The sequence below is a fragment of the Micromys minutus genome (genome assembly GCF_963924665.1).
Source record: "Micromys minutus genome assembly, chromosome: 1".
In the NCBI taxonomy this organism is placed as follows: domain Eukaryota; kingdom Metazoa; phylum Chordata; class Mammalia; order Rodentia; family Muridae; genus Micromys; species Micromys minutus.
The window spans coordinates 36123890-36146162 of NC_137969.1; the positions used below are offsets into that span (position 1 = coordinate 36123890).

At 37.2% G+C, this 22273-nt stretch overlaps 1 pseudogene across 1 annotated transcript; it reads right to left on the bottom strand.

Annotated features, from left to right (window-relative positions):
* Nucleotides 1–5279: 5279 nt before the first annotated feature.
* On the bottom strand, nt 5280–6144 carry LOC308423059 (small ribosomal subunit protein uS2-like; annotated as a pseudogene). Its single transcript has one exon. The product of its transcript is annotated as a small ribosomal subunit protein uS2-like (transcript).
* Nucleotides 6145–22273: the final 16129 nt, after the last annotated feature.

The window sequence follows — 22273 nt, forward strand, 5'->3', positions numbered from 1 at the left end:
TTGGTAGATTATTTTTTTTATGAGTATGAAGTATCTTTCCCTGTTTATTTTGATAAATTTGACTGTAATTTTATTTTATCTTACTAGATTTCTATTTTATTAGATATTATATATATCAAATATAGCTGTATAAAATATAAATTCTATTTTATTAGATATTAAAATGGCTACTTCACGTTGTTTCTATGTCTGTTTGCCCGGAAAACTTTTTTCTGTCCTTTACTTTGAGGTAATGTCTATCTTTATTGCTGAGGTGTGTTTTCTGTCAGTTTGTATGTTTTTCTTGTGGAATGAATCTATTAGTGTTGAAAAATAATAATGACCAGCGATCGCTAATTCTGTTATTTTGATGCTGATGATATCAGTTTCTCTCTCTCTCTCTCTCTCTCTCTCTCTCTCTCTCTCTCTCTCTCTGTCTCTCTCTCTCTCTCTCTCTCTCTCTCTCTCTCTGTGTGTGTGTGTGTGTGTGTGTGTGTGTATGTCTGAGAGAGAGAGACAGAAAGAGACAGAAAGAGACAGAGAGAGACAGAGAGAAGTGGGGATGACGTTACCTATTTCTTATGTTTTCTTGTATATGGTTGTCTTTCTTGGGTTGATGTTTTATTTCTAGTATTTTCTGTATGGCTGGATTTTGGATAGAATATTCTACTTTGGATTAGTCTTTAAATATCTTGCTTTCTATATCTATTTTGATTGAAATGATTCCTGGGTATAGTAGTCTATGTTGGCATCTGTGCTTTTTTAGAGTTTGCAAGATATTTGTCCAGGACCTTCTAGCTTTTAGAATCTCTGTTGAGAAGTTGGATATGATTCTTATAGGTTTGCCTTTATATTTTAGCTGACGTTTTTCACCTTGAGGCTTTTAATATTCATTATTTTTCTGTAGATTTTGTGTTTTGATTATTATGTCACAGAACGATTTACTTTTCTGGTTCATTATGACTGGTTTTCTATAAGCTTCTATGTTTATTGGCATCTTTTTTTTTTTTAGGTTGGGAAGCTTTTCTTCTATGATGTTGTTAAAAATATTTTCTGGACTTTGAGGCTGGACCTCGCCACCTTCTCTTCCTATTGTTCTTAGCTTAGGATTTTTTATGGTATCCCAGAATTCCTGGATGTTTTACATCAGGAATATTTTAGATTTTACATTTTCTTTGACTGATGCATCAATTTCTTCTATTGTATTTTCTTTGCCTGAGATTCTCTTTTTCATGTTCTATATTTTGTTGGTGATGCTTGCATCTCTTGTTCTTGTTTACTTCCTTAGGTTATCTATCTTAAGAATTCTCTCAGCTTGTATCTTATTTATTATTTCTATTTTTCTTTTCAAGTCTTAACAGTTTTCTTTATTTACTTAACCTGTTTAATTGTAGTTTTCTGTGTTTCTTTAGGGATTTATTTATTTTATTATTAAAGACATACATTTGTTTGATTGTATTTTCCTGTATTTCTATAAAGGGTTTCCCCATTTCCTCAAATGCTTTTATCATCTTTATAAAGTTGCATTTAAAGTCATTTTATTGTGCTTCAATTGTGTTACAATGTCTAGGGATTACTTTACAGAGTAGCTGTGCTATGCAGGTGTCATATTGCTCTGGTTTTTGTTTGTGCTCTTTAGCTTTCTACAATACCTACTACAACAGGTTCCTGGGTGTTCCTGTTGGAGTAAGTATTGGGAGGGAGTTTATCCTCAATAGTCTTGTCTCTAATGTATATCCTTAGGATGTATGGTTCTGGATCATCCTGTCAGTATGGTTTGGGATCTATAGATCTGTTGAATGTGTGTGGAGAGGCGAGGGTATAATGAGGTCTTCTGGGAATACCAGAATGCTCAGGGCAGCTTGGGGTATCCTAGAAAACTCAGCATGAAAGGCTCTGTCTGAATAAATTTAATTGTATGTATGTATTTCCAGGACTGACAATTTGCTCTATTCTTCCCTGAAGAAGACAATTTCTTCCATTCTTAGAATTTCTTATTTACCAGTGGTTCTTTGTGTAGGTTGAGGTTCCCTGAGCTTTTCTTTATCCAGGCTAATGTATCTGTTGGAGTCATCCTTGTTCAACTTATTTTGAAGTTTTTAACCTGAGATCTATGAAATTTTTTTGATGTAGATAGTTAATGGAATAAACTTTATGTTTACAAAAAGTTAAAGTATCTTTTTTGCAGATGATTAATTCTATGAATCAAAGACCCCAAAGCCTCTGTCAGCAAATTCTTGTAGCTGAGAGAATCATTCAGAAAAGGAACAAAAAACAATTAACACACGAAATCTAGTAGCCTTCTTATATCTCAGCCACCAGCATACCAAAAAAAAGCACAAAATTATTTATTATAGTCTCAAAAGTATCAGAAAAATATAACCAAGAAAGTAAAAGGTTAACATAAAGAAAAATTTAAGACACTAAAGAATGAAACTGAAGAAAATACCAGAAAATCATAAGATCTAAACTCATTGTGAAGATGGCCATTATATCCAAAGCAATCTACTGATTCAATGCAATCCACATCAAGATTCTAACACTATTCTTTACTGAAGTTGAAAAAATATTTTTAAAATTCATATGAAACTACAAAAATACCTTCAGAATAGCCAAAACAATTCAAATTTGAAACTAAAACCCCAGGGAATTAAACAAAATCTTATAAGTAAGCTTTACTTAAAAACTGGATCAAGTGAAAGAAAGAATATGAGGTCTTAAAAAGAAGATAGATAACTTGGGTCATACAGCCAATGAAAATAGTAAATGTTTAAAACAACAACAACTAACCAAAGAGCAACAGAATTTTCAGGAACCCTGGAATAGTATAAAAAGACAAAAATTCAAAAAAATATTTATAGGAGAAAAATAAAAAATTCAGGTCCAAGGCAGATAAAATATTTTTAAGTAAAAATCATAAAAGAAAAAATTTCCAAAGCTAAGCATTAGATTCCTGTTGACATATAAAATGCATACAGAACACCAAATAGAACCAGAAAAGAAACAACTTACATGACACAATAATTAAACCTCACAAAATAATATGAACACAACATAGAAAGAATATCAAAATCTTTAAGAAAGAAAGACAATATCACTTATAAATGCAAGCCCAAATGAATATCACCTAACTTTTCACAACAGACTTTAAAAGACAGAGTTGTCTAGGCATATTTTCTACAAGTTCAGACATACCTCAGATAATAACCTAGACTTTTATACTTCACAAAACTATCATTCATAATTGAAGGAAAAAGAAAAATTTCCATAATAAAAATAGGCTAAAGATATTCCTGACCATTAATACAGTTCCATAGAATCTGTTGGAAGGAGTACTTCAAGTTGAAAAGAAGATGAAATACTTTGAAGTGAGCAAAGGTATTAAGTAATTCCAGAATAGTTGTTCAATATATGTATAAAAACATTCCACCACTACAACAAAATAAGAGGATTTAATGAATATTCCTCAAAAAAAGTCTTAATACTAATCAACATTCTCAACATACTAATTGGATTAGAAAACAATTCATTATTCCTTCTAAGAAACACACTTTACTGTTAGCAGTAAATACTACCTTAGGACAACATCATTGAAAAGCCAGTGGGACTAAGTAACAAGCAAGCATATATATTTTGCTATCTGACAAAATAGACTCCAAACTAGAATTACTCAGAACACAATAGAGAAGAATATTTTACTAAAGAAAAAAACACCAAGTGGGTATTATAAACTCAAACATTCAGACACCAAACACAGAGGTTTCCAGCTTAATAGAAGAAATACTATAAAAACTAAAACCAGAGATTGACTTAAAATGGTGATAGTGGGAAATTTTGACACTCCACTCACTTTCACTAATAGATATATTACCCGGTGAAAAAGTAATAGAAAACTCAGCTGTTAAATATCATAAATTCAATAAACTTAACAAATATCTATGGAACATTCCACCCATATATTGTGAACATGTATTATTTTCATCAGCCAATGAAACATTTGTCAAAATTGCCTATAATTTAGGACAAAAAGCTAGTCTCAGGAAATTTAAGAAAACTGATACTACAGCCTACATTCTCTCTCTTTTTTTAAATTATTTTTTTCTCTCTTATAACTTTATTTTTAAAAAAGGAATACATATACAGATTTTTAAAGGTTTTTGGCATAACACTATATGAATATTTTTTGTCAGTACTTAATTCTTTTAGAGGGTTGATGGCATGCATTGAAATCCCACTAGTTACCATAAGCATAAAGTACATGTAGGACAGAACATAACATGGAAACTGTTTTCTTGGTGAGTATAAATTAAGCATAATGATCTTTGAATACCAAAAATTGCCACAAGACTATATTCTTAGCTCTTGGATTATTAGTGACTTAAGGTACAGGTGTACCACACTCTGAGAGGGTGCTATACATTTTTTTTCCTAAGTAGGACTGAGGCTTTCTTCCTTCCTTCCTTCCTTTCTTTTTTTCTTTCTTTCTTTCTTTCTTTCTTTCTTTCTTTCTTTCTTTCTTTCTTTCTTTCTTTTTTTTTTTGGCCTTTGTTTTTTTGTGAGCTTCATATGTCCTGTGAGTTGTTTTTGGGGTGTTCAGAGCTTTCTGGGGTTAATATCTAATTATCAGTGACTGCATATTATGTTTCTTCTTTTGTGATTGGGTTACCTCACTCAGGATGATATTCAATAGATGCATCCATTTTCTTAAGAATTTCATAAGGTCATTGTTTCTGATAGCTGAGTAGTACTCCATTGTGTAAATGTACCACAATTTTTGTATCCATTCATCTACTGAAGGACATCTGGGTTCTTTATAGCTTCTGGCTATTATAAATAGGGCTGCTATGAACATTGTGGTGCATGCATCCTTATTGTATGTTGGAGCATGTCTGGGGTATATACTCAGAAGTGGAATAACTGGGTCTTCAGGTAGGACTATGTCCAGTTTTCTGAGGAACCGCCAGACTGATTTTCAGAGTGGTTTTATCACCTTACAACCCCACCAACAGTGGAGGAGCATTCCTCTTTCTCCGCACCCTCACCAGCATGTGCTGTCATCTGAGTTTTTGATCTTAGCCATTTCTGACTGGTATGAGGTGGAATCTCAGGGTTGTATTGATTTGAATTTCCCTGATGACCAGGAATATCGAGCACTTTCTTAGATGCTTCTCAGTTATTCGATATTCCTCAATTGAGAATTTTTTGTTTAGCTCTGTACCCCATTTTTTAATAGGATTGTTAGAGTCTCTGGAGTCTAACTTCTTCCCCCCCCCCCTTTCCTCAGGTGTCTGCTGAGCAGCTCAGGACCACTCAGTGGTGGCTCCAACCCACTCAGTGGCCTGCGCTGTAGGAGCTGCTGACCCGTCCTCAGTGGCTGGCTGCGTACTCCAGTCTTCTGTGGGGAACTGCTAGATGGGCACAGAGGACACCAGCTCACCCTCAGACCAACCTCAGGCTGAGCGGCAGTGAACTCAGGAGCTGGTGCGGTCCATTCACCCTGGGATTCCTCCTTGGTCACAGCCTTCTCAGCAGCAGCCTGTTCCTACTTCTCAATCTCCTCTGGGTCTCTGCAGAGGTAAAGATCAGGCATAACCTCCCATGGATGCTCACGGGAAATTGTACCTTGCATGCAGAGTACCTCCCGGGCCAACATCCACCACATCTGACCCACCGAGTGAGCTCCCTTGTTCTTGCGCGGGATGGCAATGTCTACAGGGGAGAGTCTGTGTTACACAGAGCAATGGTGGGCAGGCTGACATAAAAGGCCTCTGTGAGGGGCTGGTGGTCAGCCCTGGGATCAGTCACCACTAGAAGCTGTGGCTCCCTGAAGGCTGCTTGGATCTGGTTAGTGAAGGTCCCAGGTGTGAAGTGGCCAGCAACTGGAGTGGCTCCTGTGGCAGCAGCAAACTTCAGCACAGCTCACTGGCCTGGAAGAGATGACGCTGACATCAGCGGGGTTCTCAATGGCAACAATAGCGCGAGCTGCAAGGAGCAGCTTCTCCCGGTCCTCTTCAGATTTATGATGTAGATACCATCACTTTTCCTTTTGTAGATGTACTGCTGCATCTGAAATTCAAGGTTGGTGCCACCTAAGTGGGTTCCTGCAGCAAGGAATTTGAGGACATCCTCCTCCTTCATCTGCAGGATGCCAAGGGCTCTGGACATTGTGTAAGTTTCCCTTTTAAGTTACGATGGAAACCAAGAACAACGCCTTATGGACCGGTCCCCGGGTAGTGTGGAAAGGCGAGTCTAACTTCTTGAGTTCTATGTATACATTGGATATTAGACCTCTATCAGATGTGGGGTTGGTAAAGATCTTTTCCCAATCTGTTGGCTACCATTTTATTTTCTTGACAGTGTCCTTAGCCTTACAGAAACTTTGCAATCTCTTTAAGTCCCATTTGTTGATCTTTGACCTTAGAGCACAAGCCATTGGTGTTCTGTTCAGGAAATTTTCCCCTGTACCTATGTGTTGTTAGGTTTTCCCTACTTTCTCTTCTAATAATTTTAGTGTACATGGTTTAATATGGGGATCTTTGATCCTCTTGCACTTGAGCTTTGTGCAAGGAGATAAGAAAGGGTCTATTTTCATTCTTCTGCATGCTGAGTGCCAGTTGGACCAACACCATTTGTTGAAGAGGCTGTTTTTTTTTTTTTTTCTCTTCCATTGAATGTTACTGTTCCCTTGTCAAAAATCAAGTGACCATATATGTGAAGGCTCATTTCTGGATCTTCTATTCTGTTCCATTGGTCTACGTGCCTATCTCTGTACCAGTACCATGCAGTTTTTAACACAATTGCCTTGTAATATAGCTTCAAGTCAGGGATGGTGATTCCCGCAGATGTTTTTTTGCTGAGGAGCATCCTACATTCTCATTGATCACCAAATAATAAAGATGTATATGAAGAGCAATAGGAAAATTAGTACATAAACTTGTATAAACATAACAACATAATTATCCCAGAGTGTTTTACTGTTATTGTGATAAAGTCCTGACTAAAACCAATAGGATGTAGAAGGTTTATTTGGTTGACACGTCCTGATTAACAATCTGTTATTGAGGGAAGTCAGGGCAGGAACCAAGAAGTAAATCTCACTGACTTGCTGTCCATGATTTTCTGAGCTTGCTTTTATGCAAGTCAGGACCACTTTGTCCAGGAGTGTCACTATTACAGTAAGGTGGGTCTTCCCACGCCAACTATTAATTAAGAAAATGTACCACAGATATGCCAACATGACCACCATATGGAAGCAATTTCTTTTTTTTTTTAATTGGTTAGTTTATTTATCTACATTTCAAATGTTACCTCCCTTTTCAGTTTAAGCTCCCTACCCTCTCCTCCCTTCCCTACCTCTGTGACGGTGCTCTCCCACCTGCCCACCTATTTTTGCCTCAGTGTCCTAGCCTTCCCCTACCCTGGGTCATCAAGCCTGTACAGGACCAAGGGGCTCCCTTCCCAGTGATGCCAGATAAGATGATCCTCTGCTACATATCAAGCTGGAGCCATAGGTACCCCCTGTGTACTCTTCAGTTGGAGGTGGGAGCTGTGGGGGAGTCTGGTTGTTGATATCATTGTTCTTCCTATGAGGTTATAAACCCCCTTCAGATCCTACAGTCCTTGCTCTAACTTCCCCATTGGGGTCCCTGCTCTCAGTCCAATGTTTACCTGTGTATATCCACATCTGTATTGTTCTGTCTCTCAGGAGACAGCTGTACCGGGCTCTTGTCAGTAAGCACTCTTGGCATCATCAATAGTGTCTGGGTTTAGTGTCAGCAGATGGGATCCCTATGTGGGGCAGTCTCTGGATGGCCTTTCCTTCAGTTTATGCTCTACTCTTTGTCTCTGCATTTTCTTTTGACAGGAGGAATTCTGTATTAATATTTTCAAGGTAGGTAGGTGGCCACATCCCTAAATTGGGGCCAATGCCTATCCACTGAATATGGTCTCCACAGGTTTTATAATATCTTTGTTGGATATTTTGGCCAAAGTCTTCCGTGTTGGTTCCTGGAAACCTCTTGGGTCCCTGGCATCTGGGACTTTCTTGTGGCTACCTCCAGTTCCCTTTCCCTACTGCTACATACTTTTCAAATTGCTGACCCTCTGTATTTCTCCCACATCTACCCCCATATCTGAACTGCCACCATGTTTACTCCCCCCCCCTCTCTCATATCCCTCTCACACTCTACTTCCCAGAGTTTATTCTGTTCCCCCTACTGAGTAGAAGCCATCCACACTTTGGTGGGATCTTCTTTCTTCTTGGGTTTCTTATGGTCTGTGAGTTGTATGGTAGGTATTCCAATCTTTTTTTTTCTTGCTAATATCCATTAATTAGTGAGTGCATACCCTCTATGTTCTTTTGGGTTACCTCACTCAGGATGATATTTTCTAGTTCCATCCATTTGCCTTCAAATTTCATGAAGTTTTTGTTTTTAATAGCTGGATAGTATTCTATTGTGAAAATGTACCACATTTTCTGTATCCATTCCTCTGCTGAAAGACATATGGGTTCTTTCCAGCTTATGGCTACTATAAATAAGGCTGCTATGAACACAGTGGAGCATGTGTCCTTGTTATATGTTGGAGCAACCTTTGGGTATATGCCCAGGAGTGGTATAACTTGGTCTTTAGGCCAATTGTCCAGTGTTTTGAGGAACCATCAGACTGATTTCCAAAGTGGTTGTACCAGCTTGCAATCTTTCCAGCAATGGAGAAGTGTTCCTCTTTCTCCAAATCCTCACCAGCATCTGTTGTCACCTGAGTTTTTTTTCCTTATTTTCTTTTTTTTTTAAATTTAACAGCTTTATTTTAAAAAACAAAGATAAATGTACAGATTTTAAGTATTTATGCATAAAAGTATGTGAATACATTTTGTCAGTATTTGATTTTTTTAAAGGTTTGATAGTATGCATTAAAATATTACTAGTTACATCACCTGAGTTTTTGATCTTAGTCATTTGTTTGATTTGCATTTCCCTGATGACTAAAAATGTTGAACTTTTCTTTAAGTGCTTCTCAACCATTTGAGACTCCTCAGTTAAGAATTTTATGTTTAGCTGTCTACCACATTTTGATTAAGGGTATTTGCTTCTCTGGATATACAAGTTCTTTGTATATTTTGGATATTATCCCTTTCTTGAATGTAGGGTTATTGGATGTAGGCTATAGGAGATTAGGTGTAAATGTGTGCACCACCTCAACCAAGTTTCAGGGGAAAGTTTATAAGACTAAGTGCTTACATTAGAAAATATGAGCCACCAATATTATCAACTTAGTAACTCACTCAATTACCTTGGATAAGTAACAATAAAAATCGCCCCAAAAATGTAAAGAGAAAGATATAAATCACAATGAGATTAATGAGATAGACATAAAAATAATATAAACAATCTATGAAATGAGTTGGTTATTTCAAAAAAGATTATGAAAATGGACACATTTTTAGCAAAGATAACAAAAAAGAGTTGACACACACCAATTAAATCAAAGACAAAAATGGAAATATTAGATCATATGCTGAAGAAATTCAGAGAATCAAAAGAATATTCTATAAAAATCCACGCTCCCCTATATTATGTAAACATAAATGAAATATATTAGTTTCTAGACACACAGCAAAAACCAAAATTAAATTAAGATGAAATAAATAAATAGAGTCACAATAAATTCACTCAATTAATAAAAAAATCTCAGGGCCATGTGATCTGAACACCAAAATCTACCAGACCTTCACAGAAGAACTAATACCAATAGTAGTCAAATTATTTCATAAAATCTAAAAGGAATGAACATTTTCAATTTTTTTTTTATGAGACCAGTTTTTACCCTAATAAGAAAACCAGACAAAAGTTACAACAGAAAATGAAAAACAAATAAAGGCTTTCTGATGATTATAGGCATAAAACTTCTCAAATAAAACACTTACAAATTAAATAAAGACTATATAAAAAAGGACCACCATTATGACATCAGCTTTATGTCAGAGATAAAATTATTTAATTTATGTAAGACCAGTGAATGAGATAATGAGGAGACAAGCACACAAGCAAGAGAAGTCAAAATAGCTTTCTTTTCAGATAGCAATGTTCTATAAATTAAAGACCCTCCTCAAACAGATACTTCAGCTGGTAAACACATTCAGAAAATCAGAAATGTACAAAATTAACACACAAACCCAACATATCAAAGTTTCTACATTATGAAACTTCCCACAGTAAACATGCTAAGTAATAAATTATAGAAATAATCCAATCCATAATAGCCTTTAACAGTAGAGGTTACCTGCTCCTCATTTTCCTGCCTTACTTCATTTGGGTTCCCCAAAACTAAAATCTGCTTTCGGGAAACTGTACCTTCCTCTTGGCTCGTATCCCTCCTTTTGGGACTTGCCTGATCTCAGCCAGCTGACTAGAGAGGGACCCTAGCCAGAACTCATCAGACACCCAGATCGGCTACTTATACGCCTTTTCCCCAGCTCCTCCCAAGTTTCATTTTTGCTTGCCAGGCCAAATCCCTTTGGAACTTACATGGTCCCAATACCAGGGGACTCGCTAGCCAGTAAAAGTGACCCAGAGATCCAGATCCCTGCCAAGTGACTGGGACCCAAATCTGTTCGATCTAACCTTGAGACCCAGGAGTATTTATTTCATAATCACAGGGGAAAATTGTTCAAAGCTTCTTGAACAATCTGCTGAAGAAATCACATTGTAGTAGAGAAATATAGGACAACTTTTGATCGAAGCTATATCCAAGTCTTGCTACAAAGTAGTTCCCTCCCAAACCTTGTAAACAGCTCTCCTGGGAGTAGAAAGGTGATTTGAACAAAAACAAGCAAACAAACAAAAAACAAAAACAGAAGAAAGAAAAACTCAAACAACAAACTAACTCCAGATGTACAAATCCTAATGCAGAAATAAAAATATGAATTTTAAAGTAAACCAAACAGAAATGATGCTGGAAATGAAAAAAGTTCAATGAGACAATTAAAAAACCCAGTGGCAAGTCTCTCCAGCAGAATTGTTCTTTTTGAAAACAGAGAATGATGGATGATAGGAAAAAAGTGGAAGAGTTGGGTAACCCAATAAAGGATAATGAGAAATTTAAAAATATATATGAATGGAACCTAAGAGGGTTCTGGGACACAATGGAAAGAACTAACCTCGAAGACAGAGAATATCTACAGTAAAGTAACTGAAGAAAACTTCTCAAGCATAGAGACAGAGAGACAGAGATACCCTTCCAGATAAAAGAGGTTTTTAGAACACCAAATAAATGAGACCAGTTAAAAATTCTCTACAACATATTATACTTAAAAAAACAAATACACACAATAAAGAAAGTGTATTGAAAACTACAAGGGAGAAAAGTCAAATCACCTATGAAGGCAGGACAGTTAAATTAACTTTATCATTTGACAGAAAGCTTTAAAGTCTGAAGGGCCTGGAAAGATATAGTCCAAGTTCCAAAGTCCAGCGTGAGCAACCCAACCTATCATACCCAGCAAACCTACCAAATGAAAGCAAAGGAGAAGCAAGCACATTCCCCGCTAAAACTTATGAATTCTAATTATCTGCACACATTATACTAGAAGGAACACTTCAATCTGAAGAGAAGAATAAATACACAGAAAGCAACTAAGCAATGACAGGACAGATTATTAAAAGATAACTCGGAGACACTGGGAAATCAACAAAACAACAGGAATTTATATATGTCTTTCAATATTAATTTAGAATATTAGTAGTCTCATTTGCCCAATAAAAGACACAGACTTATCAGGTTGCATTAGATAATGGAATCTATCATTTATTTTTGCTTCTAAGAACCATAACTCACTATTAATTATAGGTAACATTTAAGAAGACATTGTTGAAAAGAGTATAATCCCAATGAAATGGAACTGAAAATAATCAGGCATAAATATTTTAGTATCTAAAAAATAAACGAGTGAGGAAAATATGGACCAAAATTCCAATGCAATTCTTCACAAAAATTGGAAAAATTAGCTTAAATTTAATTTGGATACAAAAGGGCATATACTCCCTAAACAATACTGTTATTTTGTAGACTTTTATACTAAGATTCTATTACTGAAAATACCATATTCTAAAGTTATAGGGCATAGGAAAATTAAGCTGATACTAGCCTAAAAGCTTTGTTCCTACTGCCTAGCTTTTATAGTACATAAAGCTGCTTGGTATGTTAGTAGAAAGAAAAATAATCAATACATTTACCCACCTATGAATTCCATGAACTGTAATAATGCGTGGCCTCAAAAGATGTGCTCCTCAGTGAAATAGTGGTGTAAATGTTATGGAAGTAACCACCCACTCCATGGTTACTGGTCAAAAATGCCATGGCTGTCTAGATCATAGTTTCTGGGGAAAGCTTCTGCATTAAAATGGTCTGACACTGAATTATTCTCCAATGCCTTTAGGAGAAAACTTAATACTGCTAAATGGATACAGTAATAGATTGCCCATACATTCTTACATTTATAACCCTGTATGGTTAGAATATATTTGGCCCAAGGAATGGCAGTATTTGAGGTATGACCTTGTTGGAAGAAGTATTTCACTGTGGTCATGGTCTTTAAGACCCCCATCCTCAATGCCTGGAAGTCAGTCTTCTCCTAGTGGCTTTCAGTCAAAAAGTAGAAGTCTCAGCTCCTCCTGCACTGTACCTGCCTGGCTACTGCTGTGCTCCTGCCTTGATAATAATGGATTGAACTTCTGAACATGTAAGCCAGCCCCAACTGTTGTCCTTATCCTTGACCATTGTATTGGTTCACAGCAGTAAAACCCTAACCAAGAAACAGTGGATTAGTATATCCCTAATCCCACATTATAGAAGCTTGTTTATTTTTTTTAACAGTAAATGATTAATATAGAAACTGACTACAGGTCAAACTCCAGAGAATAAGAGATTGTGAAGCTCAGCTCTAAATGAAACACACCTGTATCATATGAATTTCTCCTATGGCATAGGGATCATTGGGGAAAAAGAGGCGGAAAAAAATTACATGAAACATTGTGGATGGATGCTGTGGAACAATATTTTTCAGATACAACAGAACATGAACTCACGGTGGCTTGCACAGGATCTGCACAAGACCAAGCCAACTAAATGCTCCAGCATAGATTTGCAGGAAGCTAATGAAGGTCTCCAGCATCTGAGTAGCTACTGGTATTTGATGGTTGCTGAGAGAGGGAGAATCAGGTTTCTTCATGGGTGGGGGCCCTGAAAAGCCACATGCCCTAGTAGACAGTCCATAGAGAAAGTACTAAATTGACTCAGGTTATAAAAAGGAGCACATGAAGTTGAGAGGGAAAGATTTTGGGAATGGTAAGGAAGAATTAAAAGAGAATAAAGTGGGATCTATTTTATTAAAAAATGCATTACACACAAGCATTAAAATTTTCAAACCAAAAAATAATGTTGGAGAATAATTTCATAAGATACAGCAATAAGGTTAGGGACAGCAATCACAATCTCTGGCCTTCTTATGCACAGGACCACACATAAGTATATACCCACCCCCATACAATTACAGAACCACGAGAGAGAGAGAGAGAGAGAAAGAGAGAGAGAGAGAGAGAGAGAGAGAGAGAGAGAGAGAGAGAGAGAGAGAGAGAGAGAGAGAGAGAGAGAGAAAGAATATGAGAATTAGTTCTACTGCTTTGAAGTCATGCCAACTCCTGACTCTAATGGAAGGTGTCACCATGATTTTAGATAGGTATATCTATCTGTGGTGTTAGCAGAAATGTACTTGATCTTTCTGTCAGTTTTTTTGTCATGTAACTTGGGTCTTCCTAAATGACAGGAGTATCTTGTTTTTTATAATCACCACTTTTGAGGTCTGTAAATTTGCTCTTGAGATGACTTTGGGAGATCCTTGGATAACATTCAGCTAGGACCAGCACCAGGAAGCCCACATGCTTAGAGAAATAGAATATTCTGGCTTATAGTTCCAGTGTCTAAGAAAGAGATGGGAGGGCTCTTTGAAAACATTTATACAAGGAAGTCTAGTGATCTTTCAGGTTGGTGAGCATATCTGTGTATTGGAAGGATGGTGCTCCTCAAATCCATTGACACAAAACTCTTTTGCTCTGAATGTTCCTGACCCAACTATGTGATTTTCTGCATGTGTCTATTCATCTCTGTCCTGTGTAGATTTTCTTTTATCAAGCCAGAGAAGTGGTTTCCTGAGTTCTGTAAGATGTTTTGGAAAAGTTAATGGATATGAGAAAGACAGTCATAGAAAGAAAACCCAAGTGATGACAGGTTTCCATATAAGAATAGCAACTGCCATCTTAAGTGGGTCTTATATAATGGGCTGACCCTTGAGTTTATGGAGTCTGATGCTTTCTTAGAGGGATGGTGCCAGAACTGAATCAATTGCAGATACGCCATTTTGAGGTCAGCTGGAGTAGTGCTTAGTATATATGTATGTGTGTGTGTGTGTGTGTGTGTGTGTGTGTGTGTGTGTGTGTGTGTGTGTGTGTGTGTGTGTGTGTGTGTGTGTGTGTGTGTGTGTGATAGAACTCATGTCTTTGCAAAAAGGTGTTCTGTGCTTTGAGAGTATAGGAGAAAACAATATGTCTTCCTTAGAGGCTGATAATGCAGACATCAAGTAGCTTAGACAGCAAGGATTTTCTCATCAATCTAGATTCTGGGAGAGGTGTGACTGAGAAGAGAAGATACTCCCAGAATGGGCAGCATACTTTCATTGATTAGGTTCCCAACAGAATCAAAGGGAGAAAGCAGTCAAAGTCTCTCCAGTCATACCTGCTTCTTGACTGGATGTAGTGTGTGACAAGCTGCCTTACTCTTGCTTGCTGTCACGCCTTCCCTACCACAATTGGTAGACCTGCAAACTGTGAGCCAGAATAAATGCTCTCTTCCTTTAGTTGGTTCTGTTATATATTTTGTTACTGCAGTGAGAAAAATAATTGAGCAAGCCTCTTTTAAAATGCAACAATAGATACGAAAGATGGACTATTCAATGGTGTACAACTCAGTCCATAGAAATAAGTTATGAGAATGTTTCAGTTTCCAAATTATTATAACATGTTCTGAGTGTGTGTGTGTGTGTGTGTGTGTGTGTGTGTGTGTGTGTGTATTTATTTTTTAGGGATATCAAATTAGGTAGTTTTTTTTTTTTAATCCAAGTTTGTAGATGACTTAAGCCTGCATGGATTTTATTTTACCCTTTTCAAGATGGCTTACCATTTAACTGTATCCCATTTATTCTCTTGAATTAGTGTTCTCTCCTCAGCCATTGTTCATAACTTCATACTGCCCAGAGAAGTAGGTCTTGTAAATATCATAACTAACATGTGTCAGGGTGGATAGAAGCCTGAGAATTGTCGATTTAGGGGATCATGAGTGCTGAGTCGGGGTAGAAGCAGGTGGGAATCCCTGATAGCACCGAGGCTCATGGATAAGTGTCTGTTTTTGCCTAAGTTGAGTAAGTCACTTAGGAAACCATTGGTTCTGAGCAGCGCATTTCTCACAGAATGCTAATTGTCATAATTATTTTTGTCAGTGTTTTGTTGGTTAAGGAAATAACAAGGAAGCAAATGCTGAAATTGGACACAGCATTGGTAAACGTCCTCTGCGTGTTGGCAGGTGCACTACTGAGACTTTCCAAGGGCTCATTTTACAAGCTCACTTGCCAACAAAACCTCTGCATAGGATGTATCCTGAGGGAATGTTTCCAGATCCACAGAGAGCAGTCCTGGTAAATCTAGTGCATGAGAACCTGATTCCACCCATTAAGACAGTTGTTTTGAATTAGACCTAAGCTAACATGCCAACAAGATACTAATAACCATGGTTTCTCTGTAGTTATGCTGCTATTTTATTTCCAGAAACTAAATCCAAATCTTTTTACTTGTTTAGTTTTCCACTGCAATTTACTGATCTTGTATGCTAGCCAAATTGTTTTTTGGTTTTTGGTTTTTTTTTTTTTTTTTTTTTTTTTTTTTTTTTTTTTTTTTTTTTTTTTTGGTTAGGTTATAGTGTCTAACTTCCTAGCTCTATGGAGTGCTGCTCTTATTGCTAAAACTTATAGAATGAAAGCTTAGGTTCCTTTAGGAAATGTAAGTCAGGGACTTGACGTCTCCATGTATGCCAGGCACTTTTGTGCTAACTCAGCTCATGTATGCATTTACTAATTCAAGGAATGTCCATTATGTGGCTTTAGAACCAACCCTCTGTCATCTCTTGCCTTTGACATCACTCATTTCTGTAAGGAGCATAAGTCACAGTGAATTAAAAATTCTTTATAGTGGGAGATATGTTTTATTGTTATTTTTGACCCATTACTGGATAATATTTCCTAAAGAACAATAGAAATGAATTGCCAAAGAAACGGAATAAGGCATACAAGTGATATATCTCAACTTTTTGTTACTAGATTCAACAGACATAAAATTACATTTGAATAAGTATCATAAGAACAAATATAGCATGATTGCTCTGTAAGTTTCTGAATACTCTTAGTATTCATCTCAATTGTAGCTTAGAAGTAGACAGCTCCTGGATCATGGTCTGCATATCCCTGGGGTTGAGATCTTTCTATGGATTTCCCATTTCTAGGAATTAGTATCTGTGGTTCAACCAAAATCTTTGCTGCTAGTTTTAGCAAATTTGTTTTTTCCCCTTCCATGGTCTTTGATTGGAACAAGAGGAAAATTAGGGAGCTCTTTGGTTACTAATCAGGTGCTGGCTATTAGGGGCTGGTTGTTACACTGGTTATTCTTGGCTTCACTGATTGATTACTAACAAAAGTAGGTTGGCCTCCAGTGTTATTTGCTGCAGGGTATGCATCAAAATTTTATAACATTTATGCCCCATTATCTGTGTATTTAATATCTTATAAGGGAGAGAGTGGAGACCAAGAAAAGGAACAGGTGTGAGACTCTAAACTACCAAAAAGAAGAATAAAACTTTATATAGAGGTAGGTACAAATGAACACATGAGAGCAGGTGTAGAAACATGGGTTCCAGGAACAGGACATTTTTCCAGTTGCTGTAACACCATTGGCAACATGGAGCTACAGAGATCAGTGAGTCTGCAAAGCATCTGTTTCTAAAAATGTCACCCAGACTAAGACTCCTAATCTGTGAACACCCATAGAGGCCAGTGGAGTAGGGCAATGCTATGATAGGGAAATGAGGCAGAGGCTGCAGCCAAGCTGAAGGAATGAGCAGCAATGGAAGTCTGTACTTGCTTGGGCAAGACTTCTGTTTCTTTGATGTTGCTGCTCCTTCTATAAGAAAAAGGGGGTCATGATGTAGGTCTAAGTTCAGTCTTTCCCTATGGGGGGAAATCCTCATTGTTTATGCGCTACATCTTTTGAAACTAGTAACATATGTGTTGCAGTGTCACCTTAGTTATTTTGTACTTTCGTCCTGCTCCAAGTGGACACAAAATCTTGTGCATGTGCTGTTTACCAGAGGCTTTACAAGATAGTTAGCCTTGACAGATGCGTCAGCAAGGACTCAAGGCATGATTGCAGGGAGCTGAAGATGTTCTATATAATGGGAGATGGACACAGAAGGAGAAATAGAAATGCAGAAGCAGTGGTAAAAAATGACACTAGTATTGCATTTTAAAAAGCAGAGTACTGAAAATAAAGAGTATTCCAAGATGGGACTGTGACTCTATAAGACCTCACTTATAGTTCTGGGAGAATGTTGAAAACATTATTAGGTACCTTCATAGGAGAGAAAGATATCTAATCTGGTTTACAGTGCTCTTAGTCAAGGAGGACACAAAATGCCAGGAAGGGTGATGGAAATATACTACTTCCCTAAAGAAGCAGAGAGATGCTGAAAGATTTACGAGCATTTCAAATGGACCCTTTCAGCAAAAAAGAAAGGAGAGATGATTACTATACCTAAACAGCTAATGTAGACCTAGGACAGACTATGCAACCTGTTAAAGAACAAAACTCCTTGTATACACTACATGCATTCTGACATTAATTGATGTCAATCAGAAGACAATGCATTCTGAAAGTTAATTTTGACCTCTCTAAAAAAGCTTTGAAAAAAAATAAAGCTTAGTACTTTAATAAAATAAAGAACAATAATGTTACACATAGAGAAATGTGACAATTTTAATTTCCATAATATGTTTTATAATCAGCCTTAGCTTTAATTTGATATTGCTTAATCAGAACCATCACTGAAGATTGGAGGCTGTACTCTCTCATTTACCTACATGTCAAAGTAGCTAGCCTCGGGAATCCTCTAGTGTACCCCTCTGACAATGAAAACAGCTATAAGACTCAGTGCTTAGGGTTCTTGTGAGGCTCACATCAATTAGTGTTAATTGTATACTTAACATGCCCAGGACATTTTAGCCTTTATTAGTATTGATAATAAGCCACAGGGCACAGTTTATATCTTGTAGGACATTTGGTGGCTTCTGAGGACCAACACTTGATTTCCTCACTAATATCTCTTTGACTACATGTAAACGAGGTATGTCTAAATCTCATATCATCATTATAAAAACAAGGCTCACAGTGGATCATGTGGGTGGTAGCCAGACACTGCATCTTTGTTTGGTCATTTAGTGATGTAACCTTAAAAAATCCTCTCTCAGATAATTCTATTGGGAACTGTTTCCAAGTCATTAAAATATTATTTTCTTGCAAGTTCTCCTGCATGAGCAACAGCGGTGAAGCCAAAATGTGATGTTTTTTTGGCTTTGCTTAAAATTAATTGAACCCTCTCTAGTGAGTGAAATTGATAATAAATTTTCTGAAATCAGAGTTATGGCTGGATGCTGTTAATGTCAAGGGTGCTGGTAGAGGAATAGCTTATTAGCACACTCTTCATGGATTTGGAATTGAAGACAGTTTCAACAGTAATCTGGAAGAGATTACTGATTCAGTGTTGGAGGAGGAGTTTCTTAAGAAACTGGTACCTATTGAGTGGAAAATTCCAAAAGATCCAATTTACCTTGGAGCATTTGTAGGATATACATTTATGTGGATATAATCGCTAATTATTTATTAATAATCCTTATCTGCTTTGCAAAGCAATTTCTCCAGGAAAAAAATCCTGGGTAGATTGTAAGAGATTATTTTATGCATAAAATGCAATTTTGCAGCCAGAGAATAAATTAATCCATCTTTCTAATTTTTCAGGCAGTAGTAATCAAGGAAGTAGGAGTTAGCCTCATAGTATTGCTCTGGTGCCAACAGACAGAAGCCTGAAGTAGGAAGAGAATAGAGGCTTTTTTCTGACCCTGATAAATGAATTACAAGAGGTTTCATATAAGACTATGAGAAAATGACCATGGCAAGATGTAGGAGTATGAGAGTCCTGGTTCCTGCAGCACCAGTTACCTCTAGCCTCATGTTAAACTTACTTCTAGTTTTAAATCCTAGAAGGTCATGTTAATGAGCCTTCCATATTTATATTTTAGCAAGAGAGTTCATTTGTGAAACATTGTCTAGATGATTATGTTGGTCAGTTTGGCTAACAGTTTATTTTGGCTCCTAGTTTCAAGGGATATAAGTCATCATGGAAAAGAGTCCAGGGTAGTTCTGTCAAAAAGGTCAGCTCCACATTTATTATATTCCATTTTTATTATCTAATATGTTGCAAGTACAAATTCATAGAGTATAATTTTATCTTCTTAGAGTTTTGATTTTATTTAGTGGTAGGAAATTTATAAGACCCACTTTATCTTAATAGAAATGAAGCCTTTGGTTTTATGCCCAGCACTACAGAAACTGGACATGATGACACATGTCTGTCATCCCAGTGTGTAGGAGCTAGAGGTAAAAGGATCAGAAAATCAAGGCCATTCTCAGCTACATAAATGAGTCTAAGGCTTGTTTCAGATCCAAACAACAAAACATCAAGAAACCAGGAATATTCACAAAGATGCTTATACAGAATATTTATAAAATAAGGTTCCTAGTGTATAAAATGCCTTGGGATGAATATTCACTATCATATGCATTGTATTCTTTTCTTCATTGGTTTTTAAGTATATCAGCATGTCTGCAATGGCCCAGGTATGAAAGCAGAACAAGAAAGACAGCTGAGGACTATTTTCTCAGAGTGTTTTTCTTCCTCTGGGGATTAAGTTATATGAATTCAAGCCTTCAAAGGGAATATTCTGTCTCTTGATCCCAAACTACAACCTTCAACATCGACACTAGAAATAGCAGGGAAGGGTGGAAGAGAGGTTCAAGAAGTCTGGGAATGTTCACTGTGAGTTGCAAAACCTTGGCATCAAAATCATCAAGATACTACACTTTTATCTAGATCAAGAATGCTTGTAGTATATGGTATTAGTTGAGAAGAGGCTGTGAAAATCCTTTAAGATCTACTCGTCTAGATCTTAGGACCCACATTGGAAAGGTTGTTTAGGGAAAGCTTGCTTATTTTTATTGAGATGATAGCTTTCTCTAAATAGAAGTGTGAATGCTTGTACCCAGCTCAGAGCTGCCTTATTAACACCAGTGATAGCACTGAGGGTAGTGGTTTAATAGTTACTTGTCTTATTGCTGCAGCAAAGCTCCCTACAAAAGATTCTTAAGAAAGAATGGTTTGTTGTTTCTGGGGTGTTCAGTGTGAAGTTCAAGAAAAAAAAGAATATAGTTTAATTAAAATAGAACTGTATCACATCCCCCTTTCCTTCCTACAGCCCCTCCCAGTTTCTCTCCTATCCCCTCAAATTAATAACCTCTTTTCCTATATTATTGTTACATATATACATGTGTGTGTATGTATATGTACCCACAAATACTTAATTACAACCTAAAAATTGTATTCCTATACTTTTATGCAAAAATGCTTAAAATTTGTACATTTATCTTTGTTTTTTAAAATAAAGTTTTTCAATTAAAAAAAAGAAAGAATGGTTGGTTTAGGCTCACAGGTCCACAGTATGGCAGGCAAATCATGAAGGCAGAAGTTGGTCATTCTGAGTATGTGGAGAAAGAAGAACACTCCTCCATTGCTGGTGGGATTGCAAGCTTGTACAACCACTCTGGAAATCAGTCTGGCAGTTCCTTAGAAAATTGAACACAATACTACCTAAAGACCTAGCTATTCCATTCCTGGGTGTATACACAAAAGATGCTCCAAGGACACATGTTCCACCATGCTCATAGCAGCCTTAGTTATAATAGCCAGAAGCTGAAAAGAACTCAGATGTCTTTCAACAGAGGAATGGATATAAAAATTGTGGTACATATACACAGTGGGGTACTACTCAGCTATCAGAAACAATGACTTTATGAAATTCCTAGGCAAATGGATAGAACTAGTAGCTATCATCCTGAGTGGGGTAACCCCGTCACAAAAGAACACACATGGAATGTACTCATTGATAAGCAGATACTAGCCCCCCAAAGCTCTGAATACCCAGAAACAATTTACAGATCTTATGAAGCTCAAAAAGAAGAAAGTCCAGAATGTGGATGCCTTAGTCTTCTTAGAAGGGAAAATGAAACACTCATGGTAGGAAATACAGGGACAAATAGAGGAACAGGGATTAAAGAAAAGATCATCTAGAAACTGCCTCACCTGTGGATCCACCCCATATGCAGCCACCAAACCCAAGCACTATTGCTGATGCCAAGAAGTGCTTCCTGGCAGGAGCCAGATATGGATGCCTCCTCAGAGGCTCTGCCAGAGTCATTCAGATACAGTTGAAGATGCTTGTGGCTAACAATTGGACTGAGCATGGGGACCCCAATGTAGGAGCTAGAGAGAGGACTAAAGGAGCTGAAAGGGTTTGCAACCCCATAGCAAGAACAACATTATTAACCAACCAAACCCTCCAGACTAAAACACCAAGCAATGGATACACTTGGAGAGACTCAAGGCTCCAGTTGCATATGTAGTCAAGGATAGCATTGTCTGGCATCAATGGAAGAAGAGGCCTTTGGTCCAGTGAAGGCATGTTTCCCTAGTGTAGGGGAATGCCAAGGCACCAAGGTGGAGAGGGAATACTTTCATGGATGCAAGTGGAGGGGGCTGGGAGATGGAAGTGGGTAGAAAGGGGATAACATTTGAAATGTAAATGCAGAGAGTATCCTATAAAATAAAGAAGTTGGCCAGTTATGTTGTATAATCAATTAAGAAGTGGAGAGAGGTGTACGATACTGTTCAGCTACCTTTTCCTTTTTTATGAAGCCCAGGACATCAGTCCAGGGAATGTTGCTGCTCATATTTAGGGTAGAGCTGCCAATCTCCTTTAGCCTAATCTTGATAATCTCTTGTAGTCATTTCCAGAGGCTTGTCTCCTGGGTTG